The sequence below is a fragment of the Oryctolagus cuniculus genome, chromosome 7 (genome assembly GCF_051225735.1).
Source record: "Oryctolagus cuniculus isolate XC-2025 breed Fujian yellow rabbit chromosome 7, ASM5122573v1, whole genome shotgun sequence".
NCBI classification, from domain to species: domain Eukaryota; kingdom Metazoa; phylum Chordata; class Mammalia; order Lagomorpha; family Leporidae; genus Oryctolagus; species Oryctolagus cuniculus.
Genome location: NC_142873.1, coordinates 126,728,349 through 126,748,350, shown reverse-complemented (window position 1 = coordinate 126,748,350; position 20,002 = coordinate 126,728,349). Strand labels below are relative to the sequence as shown.

The 20,002-nt window shown below is 49.3% G+C and overlaps 2 pseudogenes; both read left to right on the top strand.

Moving 5' to 3' along the window:
* Positions 1–6,377: 6,377 nt before the first annotated feature.
* On the top strand, positions 6,378–7,864 carry LOC103350284 (nucleophosmin pseudogene; annotated as a pseudogene).
* Positions 7,865–13,177: 5,313 nt separating this feature from the next.
* Positions 13,178–19,631, top strand: LOC149125721 (cytoskeleton-associated protein 2 pseudogene; annotated as a pseudogene).
* Positions 19,632–20,002: the final 371 nt, after the last annotated feature.

Sequence of the window (20,002 nt, the reverse complement as noted above, 5' to 3'; positions counted from 1 at the left end):
GATAGAATTACATGGGAGCTTGTGACTTCCAGCTCAGAGACCTAACTGGTTCCTGCCTACCCCACATCACTGCCACCAGCCTAGTTTACTAAAGCTGTCCCATTCCCAAGAAGCAGTCTCTGAGGGCCTTAACTTAGTTCCCTTCCTCTTCCGCACCAGGGGAGTCCTAGTCTTGGGGTGCTTACTTGTGGTGATGGGGGGCTCACTATCCAAGCTCAGAGGTACCTGCCTGGCATGTTGGTTGTGTAATGAGCCTGTTACGGTGAGAGTTCTTTAACTGTGAGTTCCTGTTCCCTGGTCCCTTCTGTGTCTCCAGGCAGTGCTACCTGTTAGAGTTGTTTCCTCATTGGGTCTGATACCAAGCCTGCTGTATTCTGATGAATGCAAGCGGTTGGCTCTGCTCTGTCCTATGGCTCAGGGGAGCCCAGTGAGAAGTCCCCTCTTTCCTTGCGTTTTCAAATTGGGCCATGGCATCCAGGCTTCACAAGGACTGGCTGGAATGGGTGGTATGTTTCGGGAGCCTAGAGCACTTGTTTCTGAATTTGCAATACAAGTGCTTTGCTTTTATCTATGTTTTATTTCTGAGGGCGGCCTGAGTGGGAGGCTCTTGGAGGTTGCAGGTGGCTGCAGAGGGGCTATGAGAAACAGTCGTAGCTCCCTGGGTTCTGTCCCCAGGACCCCCGGGACCGCTCAGTCTGCCTCCAGCCCTTCCTGCTCTCTTGCGGCTCAGCTGGGCCCGGCGTCGCCCCTCATCTCTCACTCCCTCGCCAAAGCTCCTGTATTTTTCCCATTTTATTGTGTGCTTTTATTTGCGTCGCCTTTAATGTTTTCTTGCCGCTCTTGTTTTCTTTTGGATTTATTGACTATTTCCTCATTCCATGTTCCTCCTACAAGTTTAAAAGTGGTTAAACTATATTCTTAAGTGGCTACCTGAAAGTTTGACCATGCATGTTTCTGAAACAAATGAAAGTTAATATCTCATCCCCTCCTGAGTGATTCAAGGACTTTTGAGCACCTCAACGTTCACCTTCTCAGTGTTACCGCCTGTTATCTTAGCCCGTTTAATTCTTTATCTGCCACGGGCATTATTCTTGCTGTTTTCTACAACCAGTGTTTATATACATTTGCCCACGCATTCGTCTCTTTCTTTCTTTCTTTCTTTCTTTCTTTCTTTCTTTCTTTCTTTCTTTCTTTCTTTCTTTCTCAAAGATTTATTCTATGTATTTGAAAGACAGAGCTACAGAGAGAGAGACAGAGAGAGATCTTCCCTCCGCTGGTTCACTCCCCAGATGGCCGAAATGGCTGGAGCTGCGCCGGTCAGAAGCCAGGAGCCAGGAGCTTCTTCCAGGTCTCCCACGCGGGTGCAGGGGCCCAAGGACTTGGGTGATCTTCTTCCACTGCTTTCCCAGGCCATAGCAGAGAGCTGGATTGGAAGAGGAGCAGCCAGGACTAGAACCGGCGCCCATATGGGATGCCGGCGCTTCAGGCCGGGGCTTTAATCCGCTGCGCCACAGCACCGACCCCATCGCTGGCCACTTTCTGAACTCGCCATTGCGATCCACACTTTCCTTCTGGGAGCTGCTTTTCATTCTTCAGCAGAGTCTGTTGGTTTTAGTGAGAAAAATCTCAGCTCCTGTTTTTCTGAAAATGTCTTAATTCCTCCTCATTGCTGAAAGAGAATTCCTTTGGGCGTACAAGTCTTGGTTGGTGGTTAAAATTCTCTTAGACTTTATTGCTGCTGTCAATAACACCATCACTGGCCGCGTTGTCCTTCCTTCCTTTTGGTCTCTACTACTATGAAGAATCACTGTGTTGTGTTAAGATGTTGATTTCCTTTCCACTTAAGCCATACAGAAAATTTGTGATGGACTCATTCTGAGCATAGTGTTCCACATCAGTTCTGAAAATGTTTATTTATTATTTCTTCCAATTGTCCGTCCTCTGTACTCCCTCTTCTCTTTTTCCAGAACTCACACACATGGTAGGTTAGACTTCTTCACTTTATTCTCCATGTTTACGAACCAGCGAACCAGCATTGTCACCAGAGCACAGCAGTTTGCTTCTTGATGAGCAGGAATCAACACCTCCATTAGAAGTAGTTATCACACAAAGTAATTCATTTACAGCCAATAAGGGAGTTGACCATAGTGAATTATTCCCAAAGCCATGACCCCTGAGCAAGGGCAAATGGGCATCTTTTATTTGCGGGAGAAATGAGTATTCCAGGGGGGAAACTTGTCATCACAGGAAGGGGTAGGTATAAGCTCACGCAGGTGCAGTTTAGAAACATGTCAACACATGTCAGATGCTATGATGATAAGGCTGAAGTGAGTCCTGAGATCTTAGCATTGAACTAGAGCAAAGGGCAACGCTTGGCTACTCCCTGACACATCTGCGTGGGCATTGCCTTTGCAGTGGGTCTAGACCAGCTCTGGTGGCTAGTGCTTACATTGCTCCATGGGATAAAGCGGAAAACATGAAAAACAACTTCGGAAAACATCAGGTGCTCTGGAGCTTTGCAGTCTTGAAGTAGAAGTGAGTCACAATAAAGAGCTCTCTGTTGCTTGAGGCATTAGCTGATGGCAACTTCATGCATTTTTTTTTTAATTTCTTTGTGTTACATTATAGAGCATGCTCTCACACTTTCTTTTAGTTTAAAATTCTCCCTTTGGATTAGCTAAGTGTGTCATTAGAATCATCAATCTAAGGGCCAGTGTTATGGTACAGGGGTTAAGCCACTGCTTATGATGCTTGCAGCCAACCTAGGAACACTGGTTGAAGTCTTGGCTATGTTCACTCTAATCTAGCTCCCCACTAATGCACTTGGGAAGGCAGTAGATGAAGGCACAAGTCCTTGGGCCCCTACCATGTGGGAGACCCAAATGGAGTTCCTGGCTCTTGGCTTCAGCCTTGCCCAGCCCTGGATGTTGTGAACATTTGGGGGATAAACTAGCAATGGCAGATCTCTCTCTGTCTCTGTCTCTCTCTGTCACTTTGCCTTTCAGATAAACAAATCTTTAAAAAAGATAAATCTAATTTTTAAAAAATATTTACTTATTTCTTTGAAAGAGTTACAAAGACAGAGAAAGGTCTTCCATCCACGGGTTCACTCCTCAAATGACTGCAACAGCTAGTGTTGAGCCAGTCTGAAGCCAGGAGCCAGGAGCTTCTTCCAGGTCTCCCATGTGGGCACAGGGGCCCAAGCACTTGAGCCACCTCCACTGCTTTCTCAGGCACATTAGCTGAATCGGAAGTGGAGCAGCTGGGATTTGAACTGGCATGGGATGTCGGCATTGCAGGCGGTAGCTTTACCCACTTTGCCACAATGCCAGCCCCATAAGTTTTTGTTTTAATTGGCACATCTTTCTTTCTAGAAGGATCACCTGGTTTCAGTAATTCATACGCACCACACTAGCGTTCTCCTTATGGCAGCTGTGAAAACACTTTTGCAGACCTCCAACTACAAAGGGCACAAGTGGCCAAGGGCCCAGCGGCTGTCATCCCCAAGTATGTTACTACATTAGTTTCCAAGTCATTCCTGGGGCTGACCCTGGACAGTGACTGTGTGTGGCAGGGACACCTGGGCTGGCCTGTTCTTGGGAGACCTGGGGCTTCTCTGATGGCTGCCTTTGGCCCAAGGACTCCTCACCGAATTCAACTATTCAGAAACCTAGGCAGTTGCTACCCAGACTTTCTTCTCTCTCTCTCTGCCGCTCAGGGCCACACTTGCAGCCTATTCTGGCAGCTCTCCCAGCCTTTTCAGGCCTCCTCCCCAAGTGCTCACGTAGGCATTTCTCCAAGCTAAATCCCTGCACACTTAACCCAGTCTTGGTGTCTGCTCTGTGCAGAACTTAGATTAACTCTCTCTCAGACCCTTTCTCTGTATAAAAACACTCTACATACATATACATGTGAATTACATATATAAACACATTATTGTGTATTGTTTGCATACTTACATCTTCTATATACAACACACACACACGTGTTCTGAATCATCCAACAAGGTACTTCACCCCTAAATGCTTGAGTTTTCATCTGAATTATGTGACTGTTTTATAAACAAAGATTGTAGATTTTCCATCCTTGGCGGATAAGTCATTCATGCCACATTCTGTTTCTGCATTTCATGCTCACTGAGCAATTCCTTACAGGACTCAATGATTTGAGAAAGGAGGCTCCAGGCAGTGCTGGGGGAGCAGGGAGCGCTGTAGCTAGGTCCCGGGGGATGAGTAAGATACAGAGGGGCCCGGCGCCCTGGCTCACTAGACTAATCCTCCGCCTTGCGGCGCCGGCATACCGGGTTCTAGTCCCTGTTGGGGCGCCGGATTCTGTCCCGGTTGCCCCTCTTCCAGGCCAGTTCTCTGCTGTGGCCAGGGAGTGCAGTGGAGGATGGCCCAAGTACTTGGGCCCTGCACCCCATGGGAGACCAGGAGAAGCACCTGGCTCCTGGCTTCGGATCAGTGCGGTGCGCCGGCCGCAGCGCACTGGCCGTGGCGGCCATTGGAGGGTGAACCAACGGCAAAGGAAGACCTTTCTCTCTGCCTCTCTCTCTCTCTCACTGTCCACTCTGCCTGTCAAAAAAAAAAAAAAAAATGCAGAGGGGAGTAGGAAGGAGAGCTGCTAGCGTGAGCAGAGGCGCTGAGTCTGACTGAGCCTGCGAGGGAGGGGCAGGAAGGTGGTTTTGTGGAGTAGGTGGCTTAGCCCACCCTCTCCGAACCTTGCTTAGAGTGAGCCGGGGCTGGGCTGTCAGAAGGGGAGGCTACGCCAGTGAGGTGGGTGCTGGGGGGGGGTGGTTTACTCGAGGTCTAGCAGAGACATTATTCCGAGGAGCACTCCATTTCTGTGCCCAGATGCTGGGCAAGTCCCTGCCACTCTGGCATGCTGATAAGCATCTCTGGCTGTACTTGGGGTTCCTTAGTCACCTCTGGTGTTGAGAAGGGATACGTGGACTGAGACAGGTTCTTGCCATCCATGGGGAGGCCAAGGCTGTGGCAGAGGCTGGTAGCTTGTGGTGGGGAGAAGAGGCCTTTTACCTGAGCTACTGCAAGAGCAGCTGGCATCAGACTCCTCAGGGTGTGTCCTGGGAGGTCACTCTGGGACACCAAATCCAAGCAGAGTGGCCCAGTAGAGAGGTGTGGGAGCCACAGAGGGATGGAGGGATCTAGAAAGATCTAGAAAGTTGAGCGTGAGGGGTGTAAGCCAAAGGAGGAGGGGGGCACCTGAGCATGGGCCCTGGCATGATTCTGTCCCTTTTTTTCCCAAGTTACTTATCAGCATTTATTTTATTTTTTATAAAAGCTTTTATTTAATAAATATAAATTGCCTAGGTACAACTTTTGGATTATAGTTCTTCCCCCTATACCTGCCCTCCCACCCCCAAACTGTCCCACCTCCTACTCCCTCTTCCATCCCATTCTTCATTAAGATTCATTTTTAATTATCTTTATATACAGAAGATAAACTCTGGCCAGCGCCGTGGCTCAATAGGCTAATCCTCCGCCTGTGGCGCCGGTACTCCGGGTTCTAGTCCCAGTCAGGGCGCCGGATTCTGTCCCGGTTGCCCCTCTTCCAGGCCAGCTCTCTTCTGTGGCCTGGGAGTGCAGTGGAGGATGGCCCAAGTTCTTGGGCCCTGCACCTGCATGGGAGACCAGGAGAAGCACCTGGCTCCTGGCTTTGGATCAGCCGCGGCAGCCATTGGAGGTTGAACCAACGGCAAAAGGAAGATCTTTCTCTCTGTCTCTCTCTCTCACCGTCCACTCTGCCTGTCAAAAAAAAAAAGATAAACTCTACACTAAGTAAAGATTTCAACAGTTTGTACCCACACAGACACACAAAGTATAAAGTACTGTTTGAAGACAAGTTTTACCATTAATTTTCATAGTGCACAGTGACTCTTGTTGTTGATTTAACAATTGACACTCTTATTTATGACGTCAGTGATCACCTGAGGCTCTTGTCATGAGCTGCCAAGGCTATGGAAGCTTCTTGAGTTCACAAACTCTGACATTATTTAGACAGGGCCACAGTCAAAGTGGAAGTTCTCTCCTCCCTTCAGAGAAAGGTACCTCCTTCTTTGATGACCCCTTCTTTCCACTGGGATCTCACTCACGTAAATTTTTCAAGTAGATCATTTTTCATCACAGTGTCTTGGCTTTCCATGCCTGAAATGTTCTCATGGGCTTTTCAGCCAGATCCATTGGCTATTCTTTGTAGTAGTGGGCGCCTGTCTCCATTCACCTTATATCCCACCTAAGTTCCCATGGACATGGACATGGACATGGACATGGACATGGACATGATCCCCCTGAGGTCCCAGAACCATCTTTTCAGTTGTGAACTAAAGACCAACAAAGATGATCACTTTAGAGTGGACCATGACCAAAACGAGCACCTTTAAGAACGGTCGGTTTAGGTGCAGGTGCGAAGGCGGAACGGCACATTGTTGAAGCAGAGGCGATGAATTAGGAAGGCCGTCCTGTGAAAGTCATTCTGGCAACTTCGAAAACTGGTGGCTCCCATTGGTGGCTTTGAAATAGTGCCACTTGGGTCTGGTGTTGTGGCATAGCGGGTAAAGCAGCCGTCTGCAGTGCCGGTATCCCATATGGGCACTGGTTTGAGTCCTGGCTGCTCCACCCCTGATCCAGCTCTCTGCTATGGCCTGGAAAAGCAGTAGAAGATGGCCCAAGTCCTCGGGTCCCTGCACCCGTGTAGGAGACCTTGAAGAAGCTCTTGGCTCCTGGCTTTGGATCGGAGCAGCTCCAGACACTGCAGCCAACTGGGGGAGTGAACGATCGGATGGAAGACCTCTCTCTCTCTCTCCTTCTCTCTCTGTGTAATTCTGACTTCTAAATAAATAAATAAGTTTTTAAGATTTATTTTATTTATTTGAAAGACAGAGTTACAGAGAGAGGTAGAGACAGAGAAAGAGGTCTTCTATCCGCTGGTTCACTCCCCAGATGGCCACAACAGCCAGAGCTGCACTGATCCAAAGCCAGGAGCCAGGAGCTTCTTCCGGGACTCCCAGGTGGGTGCAGGGACCCAAGGACTTGGGCCATCTTCTACTGCTATCCTGGGCCATAGCAGAGAGCTGGATTGGAAGAGGAGCAGCCGAGACTAGAACCAGTGCTCATATGGGATGCTGGCGCTTCAGGCCAAGGTGTTAACCTGCTGCGCCACAGCACCAGCCCCAATAAATAAATCTTAAAAAAAAATAAAGAAATAGTACCACCTGTGGCCATCAAGTTGAAGTGTGGTTCCGGGTGTGGGTGCATTAGTGGAACCCACTTAATAGATGTGGAGGAAGACGCAGAGGCAGATGAAGAGGAGGAGGACGTGAAACTAGTAGGTGTATCTGGAAAGCGATGCACCCTGGAGGAGGCAGCACTGGGAAATGTCATCGGAGTGACACGGAGAAAAGGAGAACTTGTTGCTGATGAGGATGACAAAGATGACAAAGATGGGGATGACAATGATTTTGATGACAAGGAAAACTGAAGAAAAACCTCCAGTGAAGAGATCTATACGAGATTCCCAGCCAAAAATGCACAAAAATCAAACCAGCAGGGAAGAAAGCTCAACACTAGCAACACCAAGATCAAAAGGTCACGCATCCTGCGAAAAACAGGAAAAATCTCCTGCAACACCAAAAGGACCTAGTTCTGGAGAAGACATTAAAGCAAAAATGCAAGCATGCATAGAACAAGGTGGTTCTCTTCCCAAAGTGGAAGTCAAGTTCATCCATTACATAAAAACTTGCTTCTGGGAAGTTTCTTTAAGAAAACACTTTAAACAGTTTGTTAAAATGTCCTGTCTTATTTCTGTAACAGTTGGTATCTGGCTGTCCTTTTTGGATGCAGAGTGAGAACTTCCCGTGCCATGTTTGATAAATGTTCCAGGTTCCATTTCCAAGAATGTGCTGTCTAAAATACCTGTTTAGTTTTTTTTTTTTTTTGAAGATTTATTTATTTGAAAGGCAGATTTACAGAGAGAGATAAAGAGATTCTATCTTCTATTCACTGCTTCATGCCCCAAATGGCCACAAAAGCCAGGGCTGGGCCAGGCCGAAGCCAGGAGCTTCATCTGGGTCTCCCACGTGGACCATCTTCTGCTGCTGTCCCAGGCCATTAGCAGGGAGCTGGATCGGAAGAGGAGCAGCCAGGACTTCAGTCGATGTCTACACCAGCACACACAAGGGATGTGGGCACCGCAGCCGGTGACTCAACCCGCTGCACCACAGCGCTAGCCCCGCCTGTTTAGTTTTTAAAGATGGAATCCGCCCTTTGCCTGGTTTTAATTGTGTATGGAATGTTACGACAGGACACAGTAGTATCGGTGGTCAGATGTGGAAATAGTGGGGAGACAAAAACATACATGTGAAATAAACTCAGTATTAAAAAAAAGAGAGGTGGTAGCGAGATGGGTCCCGGAAGGCCCAGGAAAGGGGAGGGGCTTTGGTGCCGCCTTTGCAAGAGGATGAGTGGGTGGGGTATGTCCCCCTCTGTCGGGGGGTGGGTTTCTTTTCGCGCTGGATCTGGCTGATTTGGTGCCGAGGCTGGCAGAGCCCCGGTGGGCCCATAGCTTGTGCTGGATCTCCGTCGTCTGCTCTGAACGAACACAGGGAAGTCCTGCTCAGTATATTGTCCGCGATGCAGCGTTGGGAGGGAGAATGAAGGTGCTAGGAGACTAACGGTGGCCTCCAAGAGGCCGTGAGCAGGCAGTGAGGAGGCCACACTCACTCCGATGAGATTTCCCAGGGATGAGTGCGGGGTCCTGGACAAGGGTTCAGAAGTTCACCCGGAGGGGTTGCAGAAGGGAAGGGGCACTACTTACTTTGTATCTGCTTTCACTGCCCCGGCAGGCTGGCCGGATCTCCTCCCAGGCTCTGGAATGCCTTGTGTTCTCGCTGGGTTTCTACTGCTGTCCTCGCAGGGACCTGCGGAGGCCACAAGACCGCCTCCGGTGGCATCTGGCTTAGATAGCTTCCCCGGAACAGAGAGGACATCGTATTTGCTACCAGAAGCTCCAGAGACCCCAGCCTCACTGCCACAGCCTCTACTGCTGCCACCTGGCACCAAGTCATGTCCCCTCCAAGGCTGCTTCCGTCACTGCTCCAAGCCCACCACGGGGCTGCCTCCCATGTCCCCCTACCATGCTGCCTTAAATCGAACCTTTCACTCTCAAGACCAGATGCCAAATGAGCCTCCTCCCAGGTTTACCAGAGGGGAGTGTTTAACTGTGGTGTTTGTTTCAGATGTTCCTTCCTACCTTTTGAAGGTGATTAAATGCTGGATGTAGCTGAAGTCCTGCCCTGATCATCTTTGGCTGTTGCCTTTTGTTTCCACTGAAATCACCAAGCCAGCTTTTATCCTTTTTCTGTCTGTTCCTCTTCCTCCTCCACTTCTTCTTCCTCTCCTTCTTTTTGAAGATTAATTTATTTATTTTGGAGAGAAGGAAAGATCGAGATCAAGATCGAGATCTTCTATCTGCTAGTTCACTCCCCAGGGCTGGACCAGGCCAAACCCAGGAGCCAGGAGCTTCATTCATTCTCCCATATGGGTGCAGGGGCCCAAGTACTTGGGCCTTCCTCTGCTGCTTTCCTGAGTCCATTAGCAGGGAGCTGGATCAGAGGTGGAGCATCTGGGACACAAACCAGTGCCCATATGGGATGCTGGTGTCCCAGGTGGTGGCTTAATCCCCTGCACCACAATACTGGCTCCTTCTGTACTTTTTCTGCATGCGGAGTGTGTGTATGTATGAGATGTAGTGTTATTTTCCTGTGTTTGAAAAATTTACAGAAGTGGTTATTTGCTTTTTTTTAAAAAAAGATTTATCAAAAAAAAGATTTATTTATTTGAAAGACACAGTTACAAAGAGAGAGTGAGAGTGAGAGAGAGATTGAGAGAGAGAGAGAGAGAGAAAGAGAGGGAGGGAGAGATATCTTCTATCTTCTGGTTCATTCACCAAATGGTGGCAAGAGCCAGGGCTGGGCCAAGCCAAAACCAGGTTCCTGGCACTTCTTCTGGGTCTCCCACGTGGGTTGCAGGGATCCAAGCACTTGGACCATCTTCCATTGCTTTCCCAGGCACGTTAGCAGGGAGCTGGAAAGGAAGTGGAGCAGCCAGGACTCGAACCAGCACTTATATGGGATGCTGGCACTGCAGGTGGTGGCTGCGTTGTCATGTGGCCCCAGTTATTTGCTTTTGCAACTTTCTCCTCCTTCTTGTCACTTGGTTTTGTTTTTGAGATTTCTCTGTATTGATATAGGTAGACTGAAGGATTCATTTTAACTGCTGTATCTGTTAGGTGGGAATTAGCCTACGTGTGTGGAAGGGGCCCGAGGAAAGCAAAGCACACGCAGAGAGGAAGGTAGCAGCAGCTTAGGAAACACGCCTTGGAAGTGGCCCACAGCCCAGTAACCTTCTAGGGCGTCCCAGCCTTCCCTTCAAGGAAGGCAGCACCAGGAGACGCCTCTGCCCCGTGTCAAGAGGGCTACCCAGTCCGATAACATCGGCTAGTAAAACCCAGGAGGAATTTTACCTACTTCACACCCAGCCAGCCCTCTGTCCAGGGGAACAGGGGGAATGGGGCGGGGGAGACCCAGACCCCAGACCGTTACACGCCCACATCTAAATGCGCAGGACACTCAGCTCTCAGTTCTTTGCTGAGATGCCCGCCTGGTCTGTCAGGTTTTCTCTTCATTTGCCTTGTTACCTGGCTCACCCCAGTCAGTGACTGGGCACACTCAGATCCACTGGAGAGGTGCCCACTGCTCTGACGGACGCCCTCCTCACTCAACCTTGCTACCTTGCTTACCACTGCTTTCTGTCTCACGTCCAAAATTCTTTTCCTACGGGAAGACCAGAGCCTCTATTCCAGCCATGTCTGCTAATGCATCTGCTTTCCTACTGAGAGAAGCGTAGCTACAGGAATACCTTGCCTCGTGTCCAGGTGCTAGTGTGGGGACTGGTTTGTGGCTAGAAGAATTACTGGGAGGTGAGGTTTGTGCTTTGTCTTTCTATAATTTTAATGAGCATTTCCACGTTGCCCTCGAGCTTATGGTCTTGCTAGAAACAGATGAGGGTTTCTGATTATCCACATCCTTGCCAAGTATTGTCAAAGTCGAAGACCTTTGCTAAATTGTTGGACATGAAATGGGCTTGCCTTGTAGTTCAAGTTTCATTTCCCTGATTTCTTTCCCTTGGTTTTGGCAACTGAGGCTTTTTCTATGAATACATTTTTATGTATTTTGCTCACTTTTCTGTTGGGATGTTTGTCTTTTGCTTATTATTTGTGAATATGTATATATTCAGATACTGATTTCTTGTCAGTTACATGTTTTGTAAATATCTGATTTGGTTTGAATTGTCTTTTTTTTTTTTTTTTTGACAGGCAGAGTGGACAGTGAGAGAGAGAGACAGAGAGAAAGGTCTTCCTTTCTGCTGTTGGTTCACCCTCCAATGGCTGCCGCGGCGGATCCGAAGCCAGGAGCCAGGTGCTTATCCTGGTCTCCCATGGGGTGCAGGGCCCAAGGACCCGGGCTATCCTCCACTGAACTCCTGGGCCACAGCAGAGAGCTGGCCTGGAAGAGGGGCAACTGGGACAGAATCCGGTGCCCCGACCGGGACTAGAACCCAGTGTGCCGGCGCCGCTAGGCGGAGGATTAGCCTGTTCAGCCGCGGCGCCAGCCCTGAATTGTCTTTTAATGTTGCTTCTTATATATCTCTTGTCATATACAAATTTCAAATTATAATGTGGTCAAATGCTTCAATTTTTTCCTTTCATGTGATATATTTCTCAAAGTTTTAAAGCTTTAGAAAGTAATGTTCAGGTCTTTAATCCACTTAGAATGTTTGTGTGTGATGTAAGATAGGAATCTAATTTCCCCATTTCCATGTGTACAATCAACAGTCACAGTATCATCTGTTGGAAATCTCATGTAGCCCAACTGGTTTTTAAGGCTACTTTTGTCATATATGAAATTTTACTATCATTGTCAGTCTCTCTGTTTCTTTTTGCCATTACTTTACTTTTTAATACTGTTACAGCTTTAAAATAAGTCTCCATATCCCTTTTTTAAAAAATATTTATTTATTTATTTGAAAGTCAGAGTTACACAGAGAGGGAAGGAGAGGCTGAGAAAGAGAGAGAGAGAGGTCCTCTATCCGCTGGTTCACTCCCAAATGGCCACAATGGCTGGAGCTGCACCAATCCGAAGCCAGGAGCCAGGAGCTTCTTCCAGGTCTCCTACTTGGGTGCAGAGGCCCAAGGACTTGGGCCATCTTCCACTGCTTTCCCAGGCCATAGCAGAGAGATGAATAGGAAGTAGAGCAGCAAGGATTCAAACCAGCGCCCATATGGGATGCCGGCACTGCAGGTGGTGGTTTTCCCTGCTACACCACAGCGCCATACCCCACCCCTCTATCCCTTTCCAGATTCTTCTACCTATATTTAGCCTCTCACTCTTTAATAAGAATTTTAGGATCATCTCGTAAGTCCCACGACAATTCCTGTTTTGTTGGGGATGGCACTGAAGTTGTGGATTACTTCAGCAGCAAGTGCCACCTGTGAGATACGGAGTCTTCTTTTCCGTGGATTTGCTACGTTTCTCTGCAAATTAACCTCTCTGCACCTCGGTGGCTGGTGAGATCAGGATTAGGTTTCTTTCTTCAATGAACTCGCAGGGTTTTGTGAGAATCCATGGAGATTATGCTTAAAAAACTGCTTTCCAAAGTCTGCAGTTCTGTGCATCTTTGCTGCAGCCTTGTCGTGTTACTGAGACCAGTAATTTCTCTCCTCTCTCTCTGAGATAAAAATTCATTAAAAAGGAGCCCCAAGTTTCCTGTGATTCTTTTCCTCTTAATTGAGTTCAGTAAGCTGTTACTAGCCCAGCTGTAGGACTACTGGTGACCAGTGGTCCTAGTGCGCCCAAGACTGCCCTGGTTTTGCTGTTGGAAGTTCCATGGCCTGAGACACTCCGATGGTTGGTCACCGTGCTCAGTGTGCAGCCATGGGCCACCAGAGTTGAATCTGGTGAGTTCCTGCCTTTGAGGAGGGGGAGGGGCCTTAGTGGGCCTGGGGTCTCAGATTGGAGGATGACAGGAGGGAGGCTTGTGAACAAACGAACTTTGACACAGGGAAGGAACCACAGACAGCCAAATACGGAAGTGTGGGGATGATGGTGGCCTTAGAGACGGCTCCTGGAGGAAGGGCTCTGAGTGCTGAAAACGCGGAATCAGGTAGGTAGCGGCCGAGGGCTGGACGAGAGAGAAAGGCAGTTCTGCGTCCTTGCTGCGCTCGGACTCCCAGCCACGATTCTGTGCTAACTCGGTTCTCTCATCCGGGTGTCAGATCCTTTCAGATATGTAATGTTAGAGCGAGGTGGGACCTTGCCCAACCCTCCCACTGAACAGACAGGCAGACTAAAGGCCTGAGAAGGAAGCTGTTTGGCCAGGATCACACAACAATAAGCCTAGAATTTAGCTCTCCAGCTCAGTATGCTGCCCAGCACACCCCGATCTGTTCATTCCAGGGACCTGATCATGGCTTCATGGCCAAAGGCCCCCAGATTCCTCTGGAGGCAGAACCTGGGCTTGCCTTACAGAAATGGTGCATGAATGGAACCTGCCGGCTTCCAGGTTTCCATGTGCCCTGCCCACATTCCACAGCCCTCTCCTTCCCTGTCTGTCCCGCACATGCCCGGGCTCAGGCAGCAGGCAGGGGCCACCGGGATTACTCTGAAACAAGTCCTTTGCAGGGGGCCAGCAGTTCAGAAGGTAGAGACGCCCAGGGAGAGGTTAGAGGCTGCCCCACCCCTTCTGCTTTTATGGGGCACAACCTGAACAAACACAGCAATAAGAATGTTAAGCTGACACGTTCGGGGCACTCCGTGTGGGGGCTGGAGACTTTAAACACACGCTATCCGTTTAATCCGCCAAACCCCACTGTGAAGTAGGTACTATTACAGCCCTTGTCCTACAGGTCAGCAACCTGAGACTCAGAGAGCGCAGGCAACTTGCCCAGGGCTGCGTTTCTATCGCAGACTGACCAGACATCCAATACGATGTTCTTAGGGGAAGCTCCTGCTGTCTCAGGTAGGGTGGGGAGGCCCCTGATGAGGAGGCAGTGGGTGTGAGAGCCAGGCCCCTATGGGCAGAGCCCATCAGAACCTTGTGTCTGGGAGACGCCAGTGTGGGTGGGGCTAGCGAAGGCTGGAGGGGAGGCCCTCAGTGTCCACAGACCCGAGCCCATGGGCACAGGGCTGCCGGCTCTCCTACCGGGGTTCTTCCAGGGCCCTGTCTGCCAGCGGCCACACTGCCAGCTCCTGTAGCTGTCCCTGGGGAGAGCCAATCGGAAAAGTGCAGAGTCACAGTTCCCAGTGAGGGAAAACACCGAGAGGCGGAAGGCAGGGCAGATGCAGAGAGGCGAGGAACTAGGTCCTTTGGGCACAGTGGACTGCGTTTCCTGTGGTGTGCCGGACACACCCCTCTCCTTACGGCTTCTGAAGTCGAGCAAGGCTCCTATCTTTTTCCTTGCCAACTGGGGGGCTGCTCACACAGGCTGCTCGAGTTCTGTGATTTCCCCGGGGCAGGCTGTAAGAGCTGCCCATTGGTTCAGGTGCCACTGCGCTGTCTAGGCACTAAAATGGGATCAGCACAGAGATCCACCCCTATCTTCTGACCCCTGTCTGCTGACTCCTGTCACCACAGCACCGCCTCATTCACACACAGTCACACAACCGTAAGTTTTAACCTGGGTTCCCCCAAGTTCTGAGTGTGCTGATAGGTAGTAACTCCAGGGAATAGGGGTGAGGGCTCTGGGGGGAGCTGCCAGGGAAGGAGGCAAAGGTGTTATACTGGAGGCCCCCGGGCTCAGTCCTGCTAAGACCCTCTGAGGAGCTGGGTAGAGTGTGTCTTGGAATCATCTGCCTGAGCCGTGGAAGAGGAGAGTATTTATCTGCACACTGGCTCCTGTTCTCCACTGATTGAGGGGTGCCTCACTGGCGTTAAGTTCCTGGTCCGCCAGATAGGTGCATATCTGGGCTGAAACGGCTGGGCAGCCTTTCACAGGTATCTCACTTGGCTACAGTAGGGAAGTCCTGGAGCAAAACACAAGAGATACGGGGCTGGTGCTGTGGCGTAGTAAGTTAGGCCTCTGCCAGCAGTGCCAGCATCCCACACAGGCACAGGTTTGAGTCCCGGCTGCTCCCTTCCAATCCAGCTCTCTGCTGATGGCCTGGGAAAGCAGTGGAAGTTGGGTCCCTGCATCCACATGGGAGGCCTGGAAGAAGCTCCTGACTCCTGACTTTGGATCGGCCCAGCTCTGTTGCAACCATTTGGGGAGTGAACAAGCAGATGGAAGACCTCTCTCTCTGTCTTTCCCTCTGTCTGTAACTCTGCCTCTCAAATAAACAAATAAATCTTAAAAAGAAAAAAAAAAGCCAGAGATATGAAGTGAGGAGAGGCGAGGTTGCCTGGAAGCCACACCCATGTGCACCTGGCCGCCGCAGTGATCAGAGCAGAAAGCCGGCTGAGGCGGTGTGAGATCGCACCTCTGCCGTTCCCCTCCCACATTCTCATCAGCTCTCTGCTGATCCTGGGACTCATTAGAGTGTCTGTTCAACTCAACAAATAATGCTGGACAACTTGGAAACTGGCCTTGAGCAAGCCAGCTGAAGTTTCAGAGCAATCTGGCCCACCCTGGTCATCACGAAACAGCAGGCCTCAGACGAGGGAGGACACTGCGACCACGGGCCTGGACAGTCACGCTTCCTATCAAAGCAGCCGCCACCACACAGCTCAGGGGTGGCCACTGGCACCAACCCTGGAACCCTTTCTGACGACCTCACCCGTCTCCCCTACTCCTTCAAGAATCCTCCTGCTAACTTGCAAAGTAGGGGGAGGGGGAAGCACTTGTGAGACTGCAGGTGTCTGCTCTTCTCCCAAGACACCAGCGTCTTGAGCAAACCTGCCCCTGGCATCAGCTCTCACCTTTGGTGAACTGGCTGTCCAGCGCAAAGCAGCCCACTGGTGTCAAGTGGAGAGCCAGCCAGGACCAGGAGCCTAGGAGTGCAGTCTCCAAGTGGTCTAGCCTTCTCTCACCCGTGGGGAACCACGATGAGCACTCTTGAGCACCAGCTGCTCGTGGCTGGGAATTCAAGGGCATCACAACAGCTGCTGAGAATCCTTTTCCCTGGGGACTCTCCCTTTTCTCCCTGATGCAGCATTGGCTGCCTATAAATGCCTTGTTGGTGAAAGGAAATAGCACTTCAAGGGGTGTGGATGGACTTTAAATTTAGGCAAGGAGTTGACAGATTACAAGACTAGTAAGTGGAGCCAGAGGCATGGCGAGAATACTCTGTCTCCGCCATATGGACCTACTAGGTAATTTACTCCGGCACTTGTTGCTGGGAGATAAGATTCCCAGACTCCACAAGGAAGATTTTGGGGGCTGCCATTATGGCACAGTAGGTTAATCCTCCACTTGCAGTGCTGGCATCCCATTTGGGCACTGGTTCTAGTCCTGGCTGTTCCTCTTCCGATCCAACTCTCTGCTATGGCCTGGGAAAGCAGTAGAAGGTGGCCCAAGTCCTTGGGCCCCTGCACGCACGTGGGAGATGCAGAACTTCTGGTTCCTGGCTTTGGATGAGCTCAGCTCTGGCCATTGTGGCCATTTGGGGAGTGAACCAGCAGATGGAAGACCTTTCTCTCTGTCTTCCCCTCTCATTGTCTGTAACTTTACCTCTCAGATAAATAAATAAAATCTTTTCTTTTTTTTAAAAAAGGGGGATTTTGTTTGGAAGTGCATCCACTTCCCTGGTGCATTACAAGGAAGCTGGATTGGATGTGGAGTGACCAGGACTCGAACTGGGACAGCCGTATGGGATACTGGCATTGCAAGCAACGGCTTAGCCTGCTGCGCCACAACCCCAGCCCCTTTTCTTTGCCTTTTTGGTGACTGACCAAGGAAATAAGGATTTTCGAATTTTGTTGGGATGGTCTTGCTAGAACAGGTTGGGGAAACTTTTTTTCTGCCACAGACCATTTGGATACTTACATCATTTGTGGGCCATAAAAATTATCAACTTAAAAAATTAATCTACTATTGATTTATTAAATTTCAAGTCCCACCTACAGTTGCCTAGTCAGGGCCAGACCAAATGATTTCATGGGCCTCATGCAGCTGCAGCCTGGACATTCCCCATCCCTGCTATGGAACAACCTCAAAAATGAATCCTAGAAGTTGCTATGGAACCCCAAAACTGGGTCCACTTGCCTGGTACACAGTAAGCCAATCACCGACAGTGTGGTGGTTGAAAAAAAATACGCATTTATCGCAAAGTGCAGAGCAAGGAGCCAGGCAGCTGGCGCTCAATTCCTGGACTTCCCGAGGGAGGGCGCAAAGGCAGTGAGACTTAGAGCTCAGTGCTGCAGGTGAGCAACACCATCAGCTCATGTGTGGGCCTCCGGTTGGTCCACAGTGGGTGTGGCCTCCCTTCGACTGGGCAGCGATAGGGCCCAGTGTGTTTCCTTTGGACTGGCAGAGGTGGGCTCCAGTCTGTCTGGGTCTAAGGGTGGATTGGGTTTTAGTTTAGTTTGTTTGGCCTGTAAATTCCTGGAAAAAAAAAAAATCTCAACTAAAGTCTAACACTGGGCTCTTAGTTATAGGGGTAATAAATGAATTTTAAGGCCTGCAATTCTGTTTGTGAGTTCTTGGAAAAGCTCTCGGAATTGAGGCTAGCACTGAGGTAGCAACCATTTGAACTATGCTACGTGAACTCCAGGGGCAATTGTGTCACTCCCTTCGCTAATGCATTAATCTTGGCAGAGGAACTGCAGACTTAGGAAGAGATTCTGGAACTGCATAAAATCTGTATCCAAGGCTGGTGGGGACGAAACTGGTTACACTCTGTTATGCTCCGGTGCCTTCACTGGGTTCTTACTGCTCGGGGACAACTGAATCTTAATAGAATTAAGATTGTTTTTGATATCTACTTCTTTTGAAATATTTGAGTGATAGCTTTATATCTACAATTCAATCTGCTCTATAACTCTGGTTAAAGCACCCTGATAGAAAAGATGATTATTATTTCACAATAATCTGGGGTCATATTTTGATAAAATGTTTTAAACCTCTCACTTTTTTTTAAAAGATTTTATTTATTTTATTTGAGAGTTAAAGTTACAGACAGTGAGAGGGAGAGACACAGAGAAAGGTCTTCCTTCTGTTGGTTCACTCCCCAAATGGCCGCATCGGCCGTAGCTGCCCCAGTCCGAAGCCAGGAGCCAGGAGCTTCTTGCAGGTCTCCCAGATGGGTGCAGGGACCCAAGGACTTGGGCCATCTTCTACTGCTATCCAAGGCCATAGCAGAGAGCTGGATTAAAATAGGAGCAGCTGGTGCCCGTATGGGATGCCGGCACCGCAGGCAGAGGAATAACCTGCTGTACCACGGTGCTAGCCTCACCTCTCACATCTTCGATGGGCTTTTTTCAACTTAAAATTTCAAATTAGGTCTTTTGACGTTGAGATTCCCAGTTGGACCCTGGGAGTCCTCTCCTCTTGCAGAGATAATAACTAATCAGACTTACTCAGAGTGAATGGAAAGTATTATTGAGTTGTAACATCATGCTGAAGTTGCATTTATAAAGGTGTTGTTGATGCAAGTATTCCAGAGGTTGTGTAACATTTATGCCTGGCAGTCCTGAGGTGATGTTATGAGTCACAACTGTTATCTGAATAAAAACAAACAACAAGGGCCTGGGTGTCTTTAAAAGATCTTTGAGGCAGTGTCCGGCGGCCGTGGCCTGAGGGAGTCTGAGCCGCTCCGAGCAGACGCACATCCTCCGACCACGGGCTGCTGTGAGCACGCCGCCGGCAGTTCCCCGGGACCGGCAGCTGCCCCCGAGTCAGAGGGCCCAGTCCTCGTTCAGAGAACAAAGAAGACAGAAATTCAAGGAACATATGTTAAGAAGAAAAACATTTTTTTTTCATACAAACAGGAAAATCAGACATTATCCAGTTGTGGAGAACAGACAGTGATGACATCTGAGGACCAGGTCCAAAAAGGAACAAAAGCTCTGAATCTTTAAAAAAAAATGGCTCATAAAGAAAATCTCAATAGACCTACAGGGAACAAAAATACAATGGTGGACAAAAACTGTGTTCCTTTAAAACTGTCTAATGAATTAAACAACTCAACCACAGCAATTGATGCAAAGAATTTTGGTGATGATAATCAAGTTGTGCAGTTGTTATCAATTAAAGATGATCCCCAAAGTCGACATATGACAGTAAGCCAAGCGTTTCACCTTACAAACAACAATAAAAAGAAACCAGTGACTGCAGAAAAGCCAAAGCAAGATGCTAACATGCCCAAAAAACCTGTGCTTGGAGCTTACCGTGGTCAAATTGTTCAATCAAAGATTAATTCTTTCAGAAAACTCTACAAGTCAAAGATGCAAGTTTGACAACAACAACGAAACTTGCAACTACTGTCTCTAAAGCCACAAAGCCTCAGCCTATAAACACTAGCAGTGAAACAGTGAAAAGTGAGTAACCCTCAAATATGACAGCCGCCACTAAATCTGTGAGCACTACATCTCAGAATACACAACTTGTGAGACCTCCTATTAGAAGTCACCATGATGGCTGGCGCCGCAGCTCACTAGGCTAATCCTCCGCCTAGCGGCGCCGGCACACCGGGTTCTAGTCCCGGTCAGGGCGCCGGATTCTGTCCCGGTTGCCTCTCTTCCAGGCCAGCTCTCTGCTGTGGCCCAGGAGTGCAGTGGAGGATGGCCCAGGTGCTTGGGCCCTGCACCCCATGGGAGACCAGGAGAAGCACCTGGCTCCTGGCTCCTGCCATCGGATCAGCGCGGTGTGCCGGCTGTAGCGCACCCGCTGCGGCGGCCATTGGAGGGTGAACCAACGGCAAAGGAAGACCTTTCTCTCTGTCTCTCTCTCTCACTGTCCACTCTGCCTGTCAAAAAATAAAAATAAATAAATA